This window comes from Budorcas taxicolor, chromosome 11, assembly GCF_023091745.1.
Source record: "Budorcas taxicolor isolate Tak-1 chromosome 11, Takin1.1, whole genome shotgun sequence".
Taxonomy (NCBI): Eukaryota; Metazoa; Chordata; class Mammalia; order Artiodactyla; family Bovidae; genus Budorcas; species Budorcas taxicolor.
The window spans coordinates 55,875,074-55,890,921 of NC_068920.1; the positions used below are offsets into that span (position 1 = coordinate 55,875,074).

The window sequence follows — 15,848 nt, forward strand, 5'->3', positions numbered from 1 at the left end:
CAGAGTTTTTCAATCCAATCTTTAACACTGCTCCTGTGAACTAAGAATGCCTCCTGCCGTACTGGTAAACAAAGGGTGCTGCAGCCACCAAGCCATCGCATTACAGCCGCCTGGACCATGAGCCCTGAGGGAACTCAGGATGGAAACACCTGAGTTTCAAACCACCAGCCCCAAAACCATCAAACCATCATCAAACTCAGGTCAGGGTGAGAAAGCACGGGATCCTGGCCCCAGGCACCTGAGGCACAGATCAAAGAAACAAGCTAGAGGAGCTCAGAGGCCTGCACCTTCCCGTGCACAGAAAAGCGCTCAATTCATTAACTTGAGAGATCTTGTTTTCTCTAGTTAATTAGTCAGGCAGTCTCTGATGTCCCGATTACCTGATCTCTGTTGCAAAGCCCCCATACATCCTGGCCTCCCCCAGGCTCTTCAGAGCCGCCCCTCAGAGCCGTCTGAGAGGCTGTGTCCTAGGACTGAGGCCTCAGTTTTGTTCACCAAATGTAACTCTCACCTTTTAGATTGTTCAGTTTTTCAGTCAACACTCATTTCTCTCAGAAACTTTTTTTTTCTTTTTTTTTTAAATTGGTTTTGCCATACATTGACATGAATCCACCATGGGTGTACATGCGATCCCAAACATGAACCCCAAACATGTGAGCCGAAAGCAAATGTAGAAAAATGTAACAACTTTCATGTATAAAATTTCAGCAAAATCCACAACTTGCCCCTGATGAGACCATGTATGAGTATCTGTTGCATTCAATCTATTTAAGCCCCATTACCTCAACAGTATCCTTCTAATCCAACTGGCAACTTCTCAGTGTTCCTCCCAAGGAGCTCAGGCCCCGTGCACTGTTACCCTCAGGGTACCACCACGCAGAACACCCTTTCCAGTCACAGCCCTCCTGCACAGGTCTCCCCATCCTGGGAGCAGACATTCAGCCCCACTTCCTCTGGGGCCCTCACTCACCTTTCCAGCCCTCATTTCCCCCCTGGGTCCCTGAACTCCAGCGTGCTTAGTTGCCCAGTCCTGTCCAACTCTTTGCAACCCTATGGACTGTAGCCCACCAGGCTCCCCTGTCCATGGGATTCTCCCGGCAGGAATACTGGAGCGGGCTGCCATGCTCTCCTCCCGGGGATCTTCCTGACCCATGCATTGAACCCACAACTCCTGCACAGTAGGTGAGTTCTCTACCATCTGAGACGCCAGGAAGTCCTGCTCCTGAGCCTGTGACAATTAATCTGGCACTTGGAAGAGTCATATACTTCTTTGCCCTCCAAATTTACTGTTCAAAGTGCAGGCACATCTCCTTTCTCCCAGCCAGCTAATTCCAAGATAACAAGAGCCACGTGGTTTTAACAGACTTTTGTATTTTATCCTTCTACTGAGATAAACAGGGGTATACATATTGAAGACACTCAATAAATATCACAGATAAGATAAGTAGGTTGGTTATTACACAGAATCATAGAAGACTAAAACAAGCACCAGCTTATATCTCCACAAACACACATCTCTCTCTCACACACACACACTCTCCACAAACATACATCTCTCTCTCTCTCTCTCTCTCTCTCTCACACACACACACACACACTTCACAAACATACATCTCTCTCACACACACACACTTCACAAACATACATCTCTCTTTCACACACACACCTCTCTCTCTCACACACACACACACACTCTCCACAAACATACATCTCTCTTTCACACACACACCTCTCTCTCTCACACACACACACACACACACTCTTCACAAACATACATCTCTCTCTCTCTCTCTCTCACACACACACACACACACACTCTTCACAAACATACATCACACACACACACTCTTCTCAAACATACATCACACACACACACACCCACCGACCCACCCACCCAGGATGCTATAAACCACAGAGATTACTTAAAGCCAGCTCTATCGACATAGGATTTTATAAGACTTCCCAAATATTCCTTGAATACTAAGTGTAAAACACTGTAGCCAGAAACTTAACTAAGGCCAGAAGCCAGTCAGGAAACTTTCCTCTCAAAATCATTTAAAGAATGTAGAAACAAATATGGAAATAGTAAAGCCATCAAAAAGAGCAGTACCAACCCCCAAATCTCTAGGAACCTGTTTCTCAGCTTCTAAGGAAAGGCTCTCATTCCAGCCTCCAAGGGCATCCTGTCTCCCTCAAAATCACCCTCTGGGTTCTGCAGAAGGGTGGGAGTGTTCAGAGGTAGGACAGGAGGCTGAGATGTAGTTATTCTGAACAGAGCGAGAAAACAGATTACAGGACGGAAACATACCACTAACTTCAGGGAGGGAGACAGCAATCAGGACGCTTATGTTTATCTATTAAGAAAGCAGACCTCCAGAGATATCTACTCACTGTTTTACTGCACTTTCAAAGTGTTCATAACCTTGAAATGTACCTACCTACCTATGGATTTCCTGGGAATTATTTGGAAATTCTTCAATGCTTTTCACATTGCCACCAATATGATCACTAGAAAGGTATCTCACATTGATTATACAAACAATGAATCCACTGACAACAATACAGGTAAACGACATCACCTCTAAAAAAGTAACACTTTCTATTCACAAATGTGTAGTTGGAAGGGTCTGATAACTTCAAGATTACTAAACAGGTGTGCATAACAGTCGAGACAAAACTCTCTGAAGTTCAAAAAACTGCTTTGCATCCACAAAGTTCAGACATTTTGAAGAAAGAAAAGCCAGTGTTTCTGAGTTTGCCAAGTCTCCCAACAAGAAAGGGCATGTTGTCAAGCAAAGCCTGCCATTAGCAGATAGAGTAAACACTGAGTAATCCCGGAGAATGAATCCAGTCATTGAAGAATCCAGCTCTCCACTGAGAGAACAAAGCACTCCTTCAGAATGACAGAGTTGTTTGAGCACAAAAGCGGCTGTGTAATACATCAATCTGGGATAAGCTGCCTCTGTTTTCCTGATACTTAACCCTTTCATGAAGCAAAAGCTGCAGGGGGTTTCCTCTGTTAAGACTCCAGTGAACAAACCTTAATGAAGCAAAAAGTGTTCTAAAACCACTCTGGAGAAGGAGCAGCCTGAGTGTTGTCAGAATTCTACCTTCCCTGGGGCCCCTCTGCAGCTTCCCATTCTGCTTCTCCTGTTTGTCTGGAGCTTCCAGAAGCTGCACTTGCTGGGACCTACCTTCCTTTTCCTTCACAGCTTCACTGGGATCATATAACCCTTAAAAACTTAGCTAGTTCCCACATATGCAAGATTTTTCTTTTCATTCTAAAGGCTTCATTTCACTGTAACATCCCCTTTTGTGGAATTTTTACAGGAAATTTTATTCTCATCTTAGGTTTCACTAAGCAAACACTATATTATACTGTAAGCAACTGTGTTCCTGCCATAGCTTACATCACTGGAGTGGGGTGCCATTGCCTTCTCCGCACTGAGTATTAACCAGTCTAATTTCCCTGTTTTCTGAAAACCATTCAAAATTATATGATGTAATCCTCTGCCACCTAAAATTATGCCAGTTTTTCAAATGGGATGAAAGCCATAAAAGCCATCTAAGTCTTACTTGTATTATTATTCTAAGATGATGTCATCTTTTCTGAATGACTCCTTCAAAATGGACAGCAGCTTTTTAAAGCACACCTTTACATCCCACTTTTTTCCCCACTAAATTAATAGAAAGCGCTTACAAAGAAATAAAAAACAGGAGATGATCACATACATTTTTCACACTAGGTGTATAAAACCAAGTGAGGCCATATGAGGAAGTTGAAAGTCAGGCCGAAGCCACTTCTATGCATGCTTACTGCCTTTGTCTCAAAAACACAGGACAAAAAGGTACCAAGCAAAATGGCTATTGTCATGATACAAAATAATCTTGGATAAAAGTAATGCTTATCTTTCATACAACACCCAAATTAAAAATATTCTTCCTGGACAAAACAGATATATGTACATCCAGAGGCATATATGGGCTTGCCTGGTGGCTCAGATGGTAAAGAATCTGTTTGTAATGCAGGAGACAGGTATAATTCTTGGATCAAGATGTCCTGGAGAAAGGAATGGCTACCCACTCCAATATTCTTGCCTGGAGAATTCCATGGACAGGGAGACTGATGGGCTATAGTCCACAGGGTCACAAAGAGTCAGACAAGACTGAATGACTAATTTATAGGCATATATACATATATACGCATGGCATTTATATAGAGAGAGGCATATATATACATACATACATACATATATATATATATATATATATAAAGATTTCACCACTCACATTGATAGCCAAACTAGTAGAACATTAAAATTATATAAGAGATTTTTTAGTATAGATGCCTCCAAATTACTCTGCAGTCCTCAAGTACTTTATCAATATATTCTCTCACATAAGAATTAGATCGAATTCTACAAGAAAACTGTGACTTAAGTGTCATAAATGGCTGGAGATTAGGCTTTCATGTTTTACCATGTCAAACAACAATAAGCCCTACCAAGAGGAGCATGAAGCAAAGTCAAACACCTGGGAAGAAAGTCCTTAGAAACTGCCGTGGGAAATCCCAGAGGGGCACAGATACAAATCAGTTAAGAGAAGAATACGTTACTACAGACACAGGTGACCAAATCCTGAACCAAAACTGAAAGGATGTGGACAGGACATATCTAAGAAATATCAATAGTCAAAGTCCAAATCAGCACTTTTTTCAAGTTACAGAAAGACATGACTTAAATTCATGAAGTCTGTTACAACCTAAATATCCATCAGCAGATGAGTGGATAAAAAAAGATGTGGTACACATATACCAGAGAACTCTACTCAACCACAAAAAGGAACAACATAATGGCATTTGCAGCAATTGGCTGGACCTAGAGAATATCATATTCAGTGAAGTCAGCCAGAAAGAGAAAGAAAAGCACCATATGATATCACCTATGTGGAGAATCTAAAGCACGACACGAAGGAACCTATCTCTAGCTACGAAGCAGGCACAAGCCAAAGAAAGGCAATACCGAGGAATGCTCAAGCTACCATACAATCGCGCTCATTTCACACGCCACCAAGGTAACGCTCAGAAAGCTTCAAGCCAGCCTTCAACACCACGTGAACCGAGAACAGTACCTGAACTAAGAATCTCCAAATGTACAAGCTTGGGGCCACCCAAGATAGACAGGTCACGGTGGAGAGTTCTGACAGAGTGTGGTCCACTGGAGAAGGGAATGGCAAGCCACTTCAGTGTTCTTGCCTTGAGAACCCCATGAGCAGCATGAACAGGCAAAAAGATAAGACACTGAAAGAGGAACTCCCCAGGCCGGTAGGTGCCCAATATGCTACTGGAGATCAGCGGAGAAATAACTCCAGAAAGAATGAAGGGATGGAGCCAAAGCAAAAAAAAACACCCAGTTGTGGATGTGACTGGTGATGGAAGCAAGGTCCAATGCTGTGAAGAGCAATATTGCATAGGAACCTGGAATATTTGGTCCATGAACCAAGGCAAACTGGAAGTGGTCAATTAGGAGATGGCAAGAGTGAACGTCGACATTCTAGGAATCAGCAAACTAAAATGGACTGGAATGCGTGAATTTAACTCAGATGACCATTATATCTACTACTGTGGGCAGGAATTCCTTAGAAGAAATGGAGTACCCATCATGGTCAACAAAACAGTCCAAAATGCAGTACCTGGATGCAATCTCAAAAATGACAGAATGATCTCTGTTCGTTTCCAAGGCAAACCATTCAGTATCACGGTAATCCAAGTCTATCCCTGACTAGTAACGCTGAAGAAGCTGAAATCGAACGGTTCTATGAAGACCTACAGGACCTTTTAGAACTAACACCTAAAAAAGATGTCTTTTTCATTATAGGGGACTGGAATGCAAAAGTAGGAAGTCAAGAAACACCTGGAGTAACATGCAAATTCGGCCTTGGAGTACAGAATGAAGCAGGGCAAAGGCTAATAGAGTTTTGCCAAGAAAACACACTGGTCACAGCAAACACCCTCTTCCAACAACACAAAAGAAGCCTCTACACATGGACATCACCAGATGGCTACCATCGAAATCAGACTGATTATATTCTTTGCAGCCAAAGATGGAGAAGCTATATACAGTCAGCAAAAACAAGACCGGGAGCTGACTGTGGCTCAGATCATGAGCTCCTTATTGCCAAAATCAGACTGAAACTGAAGAAAGTAGGGAAAGCCACTAGACCATTCAGGTACGACCTAAATCAAATCCCTTACGATTATACAGTGGAAGTGAGAAATAGATTTAAGGGATTAGATCTGATAGACAGACTGCCTGATGAACTATGGACAATTTTCTGACATTGTACAGGAGACAGGGATCAAGACCATCCCCAAGAAAAAGAAATGCAAAAAAGCAAAATGGCTGTCTGGGGAGGCCTTACAAATAGCTCTGAAAAGAAGAGAAGCAAAAAGCAAAGGAGAAAAGGAAAGGTATAAGCATCTGAATGCAGAGTTCCAAAGAACAGCAAGGAGAGATAAAGCCTTCCTCAGTGATTAGTGCAAATAAATAGAGGAAAACAATAGAATAGGAAAGACTAGAGATCTCTTCAAGAAAATTAGAGATACCACGGGAACATTTCATGCAAAGATGGGCTCGATAAAGGACAGAAATGGTCTGGACCTAACAGAAGCAGAAGATATTAAGAAGAGGTAGCAAGGATACACAGAAGAACAGTACAAAAAAGATCTTCACGACCCAGATAACCATGATGGTGTGATCACTTATCTAGAGCCAGACGTCCTGGAATGTGAAGTCAAGTGGGCCTTAGGAAGCATCACTATGAACAAAGCTAGTGGAGGTGATGGAATTCTAGTTGAGCTATTTCAAATCCTAAAAGATGCTGTGAAAGTGCTGCACTCAGTATGCCAGCAAATTTGGAAAACTCAGCAGTGGCCACAGGACTGGAAAAGGTCAGTTTTCATTTCAATCCCAAAGAAAGGCAGTGCAAAGAATGCTCAAACTACTGCACAACTGCACTCACCTCACACACTAGCAAAGTAATGCTTAAAATTCTCCAAGCCAGGCTTCAGCAATATGTAAACAGTGAAATTTCAGATGTTCAAGCTGGTTTTAGAAAAGGCAGAGGAACCAGAGATCAAACTGCCAACAACCAACGGATAATCGAAAAAGCAAAAGAGTTCCAGAAAAACATCTATTTCTGCTTTACTGAGTATGCCAAAACCTTTGACTGTGTCAATCACCACAAACTGTGGAAAGTTCTGAGAGAGATGTAAATACCAAACCACCTGACCTGCCTCTTGAGAAACCTGTATGCAGGTCAGGAAGCAACAGTCAGAATTGGACATGGAACAACAGACTGGTTCCAAATAGGAAAAGGAGTACATCAAGGCTCTATATTGTCACCATGCTTATTTAACTTCTATGCAGAGTACATCATGAGAAACGCTGGACTGGAGGAAGCACAAGCTGGAATCAAGATTGCCAGGAGAAATATCAATGACCTCAGATATGCAGATGACACCACCCTTATGGCAGAAAATGAAGAGGAACTAAAGAGCCTCTTGATGAAAGTGAAAGAGGAGAGTGGAAAAGTTGGCTTAAAGCTCAACATTCAGAAAACGAAGATCATGGATCCGGTCCCATCACTTCATGGCAAATAGATGGGGAAATAGTGAAATCAGTGGCTGACTTTATTTGGGGGGCTCCAAAAATCACTGCAGATGGTGACTGTAGCCATGAAATTAAAAGACACTTGCTCCTTGGAAGGAAAGTTATGACAAACGTAGACAGCATATTAGAAAGCAGAGATATTACTTTGCCACCGAAGTCCATCTCATGAAGGCTATGGTTTTTCCAGTAGTCATGTACAGATGTGAGTTGGATTATAAAGAAAGCTGAGCGCCGAAGAATTGATGCTTTTGAACTGCGGTTTTGGAGAAGACTCTTGAGAGTCCCTTGGACTGCAAGGAGACCCAACCAGTCCATCCTAAAGGACATCAGTCCTGAGTGATATTCAAGCTGAAACTCCAATACTTTGGCCACCTGATGTTAAGAGTGGACTCATTTGAAAAGACCCTGATGCCGGGAAAGATTGAAGGCAGGAAGAGAAGGGGACGACAGAGGATGAGATGGTTGGATGGCATCACTGACTCGATGGACATAAGTTTGAGTGAACTCCAGGAGTTGGTGATGGACAGGGAGGCCTGGCGTGCTGCAGTCCATGGGGTCGCAAAGAGTCGGACATGACTGAGCGACTGAACTGAACTGAATGATTTATGATGCTGAGCATCTTTTCATGTACTGACAGGCCATCTGTGCATCTTCTCTGGATAGCACCTAACCAAGTCCTTTGCCAATTTTAAAACTGAGTTGTTTGATTTTTCATTGTTAAATTGTAGGACTGTATATATTTTAGATATTAAATCACTTTCACATGTATGATTTACAAATATATTCTCCCATTCTGTAGGCTGCTTCTTCACACCGTTGATACTGTTTTCTGAGGCACAGAAGTTTCTGCTTTCATGTAGTCCAGTTCTTTTATTTTTTTCTTAGTTACCCATGCTTTTGGTAACATATGCAAGAATTCACTGCCTAACCGAAAGTCATGAAGTTTTTCTTTTATGATTTCTTCTAAGTTTTATAGTTTTAGCTTTTATTTTTTGACTTTTTATTTTATATTGGAGTATAATTGATTAACAGTGCTGTGTTTCAGCTGCACAGCAAAATGATTCAGTTATTCATATGTATGCATTCTTTTCTTTAATATATCTTTTCCATTACGGTTTATCATAGGGTACTAAATACAGTTAGGGCCAGCAGTAGGGCCTTGCTGTGCCAGCAGTAGGGCCTTGCTGCTTACCCATCCTGCAGGTGACAGTTTACCTTTGCAGACTCCAAACTCCCAGTCCTTCCCTCTGCCACCTCCTCCCCTCTGACAACCAACATTCTGTTCTCTATGTCCACGATTCTTAACAGATGTTTTTAAATAAAATCAAAACCACCGAAATAAACCTTGTGGTTGGAGATATCTGATCATCTGAAAGGACACAGAGCAACAGTTTTCCTTCTCAGTTGGAAAAAAAAAAAAAAAAGAACTAGAAAGATCGGCGGTTGCAAGGTCTAGGGGGAGGGGGAGGGAAAGTTACTGCTTAATGGGCACAGAGCTTGAGTTTTGTAAGATGAAAACAGTTCTGCAGATGCCTGGTGGTGGTGTTTGTATAACACTGTGAATGTGTTTAGTCCCAGTAAACCGTACACTAAAAATGGTTAAGGGGACTTCCCTGGTGGTCCAGTGGCTACGACTCTGTGCTCCCAATGCAGAGGGCCTGGGTTCAATCCCTGGTCAGGGAACAAGCTCTCTCATGCTGCAACTAAAAACCTGCATTCCACAGCAAAGAAAGAAGATCCTAGCACTGCAACTAAGACCCAGAGCAGCCAAATAAGTAAACAATTTTTTTCTGTTACACACCACAGCCCCTCCGCATCCGCGGTGGATCAGTGCTGGACCCACAGGGACACAAGTCCCCTGACGCTCAAGTCTCTTACGACCCTCCACGCACAGGCCACTCTGCATCAGTGGGTTCAGTCAACCCTGGACTCTGCAGCTTTAGGTTGGTACAAAAGTAATTCTGGCTTTGCATTGTTGAACTTTTGCCACTTGATACTGGAATACATTCTTAAAGAAATGCGCTTGTGCTATATATCATTTTAACACACATTTCTTGCTTTATATTTTCTGCTAATGAATCATTACTTGCTGTTTATTTTATGTGTATTTTAGACAATGGAAATGATGTTAGACAAAAAGCAAACTCAAGCAGTTTTCTTATTCGAGTTCAAAATGGGTCATAAAGCGGTGGAGACAGCTCACAACATCAACAGTGCATTTGGCCCAGGAACTGCCAGCGAACATACAACGCAGGGTGGTTCAAGAAGCTTTGAGAAGGAAACAAGTGCCTTGAAGATGAGGAGGTTCAGTGGCTGGCCACTGGAAGCTGACAACAACTGGGAGGATCATCAAAGCTGATCCTTCTACAACGACATGAGAAGCTGCCCAAGAACCCAACATCAACCATTCTACAGTCGTTTGGCACTGAAGCCAACGGGAAAGGTGAAAAAGCTCGGTGAGTGGGTGCCTCATGAGCTGACTGCAAATCAAAAAAATAAATCATTTTGAAGTTTGTATTCTCTTATTCTACACAACAACAATGAACCATTTCTCAATTGGATTGTGATGTGCAATGAAAAGCAGATTTTACACAACAACCAGTGACAACCAGCTCAGTGGCTGGACCAAGAAGAAACTCCAAAGCACTTTCCAAAGCCAAGCTTGCACCAAAAAAGGAGGCACGGTCACTGTTCGGTGGTCTGCTGCCGGTCTGACCCACTACAACTTTCCAAATGCCAGCAAACCGTTACCTAAGAGACATATGCTCAGCAAACCAATGAGATGCACAGAAAACTCAAACAGCTGAGCCGGCACTGGGCAGCAGAGTGGGCTCAACTCTCTGCAACAACACCCAACCACACACTGCACAACCAGTGCTTCAAAACCTGAATGAATTGGGCTATGAAGTTTTGCCTCATCTGCCATATTCACCTGACCTCTCACCAACTGACTAGCACTTCTTCAAGCACCTCAACACTGTTTTTCAAGGAAAAAGCTTTCACAACGAGCAGGAGGCAGAAAATGCTTTCCAAGAGTTCATCGAATCCTGAAGCACAGATTTTTATGCTACAGAAATAAACTTCTTTCTCCCTGGCAAAAATGACTTGATTGTAACGGTACCTATTTTGACTAAAAAAGATGTGTTTGAGCTTAATTAAAATGATTTAAAATTCAGGGTCTGAAACAATAATTACTTTTGCACCAATCTAATATTTTAGATCACCAGGTGGTTGCATCTGCAGATCCCATTACCTCTGGATGGATACTGATGGCCAACAGTATGTTTTGCCAGTGCTTTTAAAAGTTTCCAAAAATTATTAAAGACAAATTTTCACATATTTGAGAAAAATGGGCTATACCGAGGTAGAAAAAAGTCAGAGGGCTGTGATTCAGTTGTCTTGTGACTTAGTCCTAACTTCCTTGGACTTTGACTGCACATCCAGACACCTGTGTCTCACCTCCTTTCTGTAAAGAACGAACACTGAGAATCACCAAGAATCACCTAGAATTTCAGTTATCCTGAGAGAGCATCTGGAAATGTGTGCGGGGTGGAGGGAGACTCTGGGGCTGCTGCGGCCATACGGTCTGAGGAACCCCACCGATTTGCCTCAAGTCTCGAGAGAAGATCCTATGAAGCTACTTGGGAAACTAAGTACACAGAGCCACGTGTATAGGTTACTAAGAAGTTCTTATGGGAATAGAAACCATGTGACATGATGCAATCAGAGAAGGCAGAATGTGGGGCTTTGGTATGCTAATCACAAATAATCCTCCCCTGGCAACAAACTAGCAGTTCATTCATTCACTCAGTATTTAATAAGCATCTACCATGAGCCTGGCTGATGAGTGAGGCGTTAAGAATGAAGGACACTGACTTGCATTTCTCTGAACAATTGGTGATGTTGAGCATCCTTTCATGTGCCTATTGGCAGTCTGTATGTCTTCTTTGGAGAAATGTTTATTCAGGTCCTCCAGCCATTTTTCAAAACAAACTAGTATATAGAAGACAGAGAAACAACAAGGTCCCACCGTATGACACAGGGCACTATATTCAATATCCTATGATGAACAATAAGGGAAAAGAATATGGAAAAAGGGATCTACAGATATATAAAACTGAAGCAGTGTGCTGTACGGCAGCAATCAAAACAACACTGTAAGTCAACCATACTTCAGCAAAAAAAAAAAGAAAATTTTTTAAAGAGTATAGGACTGTGTATGGAGAGCTGAAAACCCTGAAGGGAGCTGGGGGGCAACCGGAGGAACACCTGGTGAGAGAGGCAGGCGTGGGGCAGGAAGCAGGGCCTGCACTGTCAGGGGAGCCTGGGCCCAGGGGACCAGCTCAACTCAGGAGCCAGCAGCAGGGACACGCGGGGGATGGCGGGATGAAGGACAGGAACCAAGGTAATGCTGAATCTCATGAACTTCTCACGGGACTTTGAACGTTTTCCCAACAACAATGGAAAACCATTCAAATGCATTAGGAGGATTAAGAGACATCAGCTCCAGGTCAGGTGGAGAAGAAATGTAAAAGGGAGCCAGTCCTCTCACAGAATCCAGGGCGAGGCGCGGGAGACTCGCAGAAGGACGCGGCTGCAGGGAAACGTGGCGAGCCGGGCGGTGTGAGAAGGGCACGGCACGGAGCTTAGCTTTCCCAGCCACTTATGGGACCAGGGCTGGACGCAGGGACAGGGGTCAAAGGGAGGAAGGAGAAAGGAGACAGGCCGCCCTGAGATCCCCACGTCCACCAGCCTCCAGGAGGCTGGGTGCGGAAAGGGCGCCGCAAACAAGCCCTGGAAACACGAGGAAGCCCAGGGCAAGTGGGGCTGGAAGAAAAAAAGGGCCATTCACGAAAAAAGGATGGTCAGCAGAGTCCAACACTGGCAGGTAAGACGAGGCCTGGGATGCGTGCACTGGACGCGTCCACAGTCATCCTGAAATGCCTCGTGACGCTAGGAGAAGTGGTTCTGGTGGTTTGAGGGGCCAGGAGCCAGCTTCCCAGTCGGCTGAGGAGTAAGGATGGGGGGAAGAAATAAAGAGAGAGCGCAGACGACGCTTCTGAGAAATCCAGCCTGTAAGGAGGTTAAGGCAGTGCACAGAACAAAAGCTAGAGATTAAGGGAAGTTTTTAAATTGTTTGCTGATTTAGGGATGAAAAGGTTTCAGCACGTTTAACATCCGATGAGAGGGACCTCCCCGGGGGTCCAGTAATTGGGGCATGGTGATTCCATTGCAGGGTTGTGGGTTAATCCCTGGTCAGAGAACTAAGATCCCACAGTTCAGTTCAGTTCAGTTCAGTCGCTCAGTCGTGTCCGACTCTTTGCGACCCCATGAATCGCAGCACACCAGGACTCCCTGTCCATCACCAACTCCCAGAGTTCACTCAGACTCACGTCCATCGAGTCCGTGATGCCATCCCGCCATCTCATCCTCGGTCGTCCCCTTTTCCTCCTGCCCCCAATCCCTCCCAGCATCAGAGTCTTTTCCAATGAGTCAACTCTTCGCATAAGGTGGCCAAAGTACTAGAGCTTCAGCTTCAGCATCATTCCTTCCAAAGAAATCCCAGGGCTGATCTCCTTCAGAACGCACTGGTTGGATCTCCTTACAGTCGAAGGGACTCTCAAGAGTCTTCTCTAACACCACAGCTCAAAAGCATCAATTCTTCAGCACTCAGCCTCCTTCACACTCCAACTCTCACATCCATACATGACTACTGGAAAAACCATAGCCTTGACTAGACGGACCGTAGTCGGCAAAGTAATGTCTCTGCTTTTCAATATGTTATCTAGGTTGGTCATAACTTTTCTTCCAAGGAGTAAGTGTCTTTTAATTTCATGGCTGCAGTCACCATTTGCAATGATTTTGGAGCCCAAAAAAATAAAGTCTGACACTGTTTCCACTGTTTTCCCATCTATTTCCCATGAAGTGATGGCACCAGATGCCATGATCTTCATTTTCTGAATGTTGAGCTTTAAGCCAACTTCTTCACTCTCCTCTTCCACTTTCATCAAGAGGCTTTTTAGCTCCCCTTCACTTTCTGGTGTCATCTGCATACCTGAGGTTATTGATATTTCTCCCGGCAATCTTGATTCTAGCTTGTGTTTCTTCCAGCCCAGCTTTTCTCATGATGTACTCTGCATAGAAGTTAAATAAGCAGGGTGACAATATACAGCCTTGACCTACTCCTTTTCCTATTTGGAACCAGTCTGTTGTTCCATGTCCAGTTCTAACTGTTGCCTCCTGACCTATATACAGATTTCTCAAGAGGCAGGTTAGGTGGTCTGGTATTCCCATCTCTTGAAGAATTTTCCAGTTTATTGTGATCCACACAGTCAAAGGCTTTGGCATAGTCAATAAAGCAGAAATAGATGTTTTTCTGGAACTCTCTTGCTTTTTCCATGATCCAGTGGACGCTGGCAATTTGATCTCTGGTTCCTCTGCCTTTTCTAAAACCAGCTTGAACATCAGGGAGTTTGCGGTTCACGTATTGCTGAAGCCTGGCTTGGAGAATTTTGAGCATTACTTTACTAGCATGTGAGATGAGTGCAATTGTGCGGTAGTTTGAGCATTCTTTGGCATTACCTTTCTTTGGAATTGGAATGAAAACTGACTTTTTCCAGTCCTGTGGCCACTGCTGAGTTTTCCAAATTTGCTGGCATACTGAGTGCAGCACTTTCACAGCATCATCTTTCAGTATTTGAAATAGCTCAACTGGAATTCCATCACCTCCGCTAGCTTTGTTCGTAGTGATGCTTTCTAAGGCCCACTTGACTTCACATTCCAAGGTGTCTGGGTCTAGATTAGTGATCACATCATCATGATTATCTTGGTCGTGAAGATCTTTTTTGTACAGTTCTTCCGTGTATCCTTGCTACCTCTTCTTAACGTCTTCTGCTTCTGTTAGGTCCCCACCATTTCTGTCCTTTATCGAGCCCATCTTTGCATGAAATGTTCCCGTGGTATCTCTAATTTTCTTGAAGAGATCTCTAGTCTTTCCCATTCTGTTGTTTTCCTCTGTTTCTTTGCATTGATCGCTGAAGAAGGCATTCTTATCTCTTCTTGCTATTCTTTGGAACTCTGCATTCAGATGCTTGTATCTTTCCTTTTCTGCTTTGCTTTCGCCTCTCTTCTTTTCACAGCTATTTGTAAGGCCGCCCCAGACTGCCATTTTGCTTTTTTGCATTTCTTTTCCATGGGGATGGTCTTGATCCCTGTCTCCTGTACAATGTCACGAACCTCATTCCATAGTTCATCAGGCACTCTATCTATCAGATCTAGACCCTTAAATCTATTTCTCACTTCCACGTATAATCATAAGGGATTTGATTTAGGTCATACCTGATGGTCTAGCGGTTTTCCCTACTTTCTTCAATTTAAGTCTGAATTTGGTAATAAGGAGGTCATGATCTGAGCCACAGTGAGCTCCCGGTCTTGTTTTTGTTGACTGTATAGAGCTTCTCCATCTTTGGCTACAAAGAATATAATCAATCTGAGTTTGGTGTTGACCATCTGGTGATGTCCATGTGTAGAGTCTTCTCTTGTGTTGTTGGAAGAGGGTGTTTGCTATGACCAGTGTATTTTCTTGGCAAAACTCTATTAGTCTTTGCCCTGCTTCATTCCGCATTCCAAGGCCAAATTTGCCTGTCACTCCAGGTGTTTCTTGACTTCCTACTTTTGCATTCCAGTCCCCTATAATGAAAAGGACATCTTTTTTGGGTGTTAGTTCTAAAAGATCTTGTAGGTCTTCATAAAACCGTTCAACTTCAGTTTCTTCAGCGTTACTGGTCGGGGCATAGACTTGGATAACTGTGATACTGAATGGTTTGCCTTGGAGACGAACAGAGATCATTCGGTTGTTTTTGAGGTTGCATCCAAGTACTGCATTTCGGACTCTTTTGTTGACCATGATGGCTACTCCATTTCTTCTGAGGGATTCCTGCCCGCAGTATTAGATATAATGGTCATCTGAGGTAAATTCACCCATTCCAGTCCATTTTAATTTGCTGATTCCTAGAATGTCAACGTTCACCCTTGCCATCTCTTGTTTAACAACTTCCAATTTGCCTTGATTCATGGACCTGACATTCCAGGTTCCTATGCAATATTGCTCTTTACAGCATTGGATCTTGCTTCTATCACCAGTCACATCCACAGCTGGGTTTTGTTTTTGCTTTGGCT

General features: G+C 43.4%; 1 protein-coding gene and 1 non-coding gene across 2 annotated transcripts in view; one reads left to right on the plus strand and one right to left on the minus strand.

Annotated features, from left to right (window-relative positions):
• DST (dystonin) overlaps positions 1 to 15,848 on the minus strand; it is a 522,678-nt gene that overhangs the window by 198,905 nt on the left and 307,925 nt on the right. The gene's annotated exons all lie outside the window — the stretch shown is intronic.
• On the plus strand, positions 9,281 to 9,353 carry TRNAG-CCC (transfer RNA glycine (anticodon CCC)). The gene has a single exon. It is a non-coding gene; the product is annotated as a tRNA-Gly (tRNA).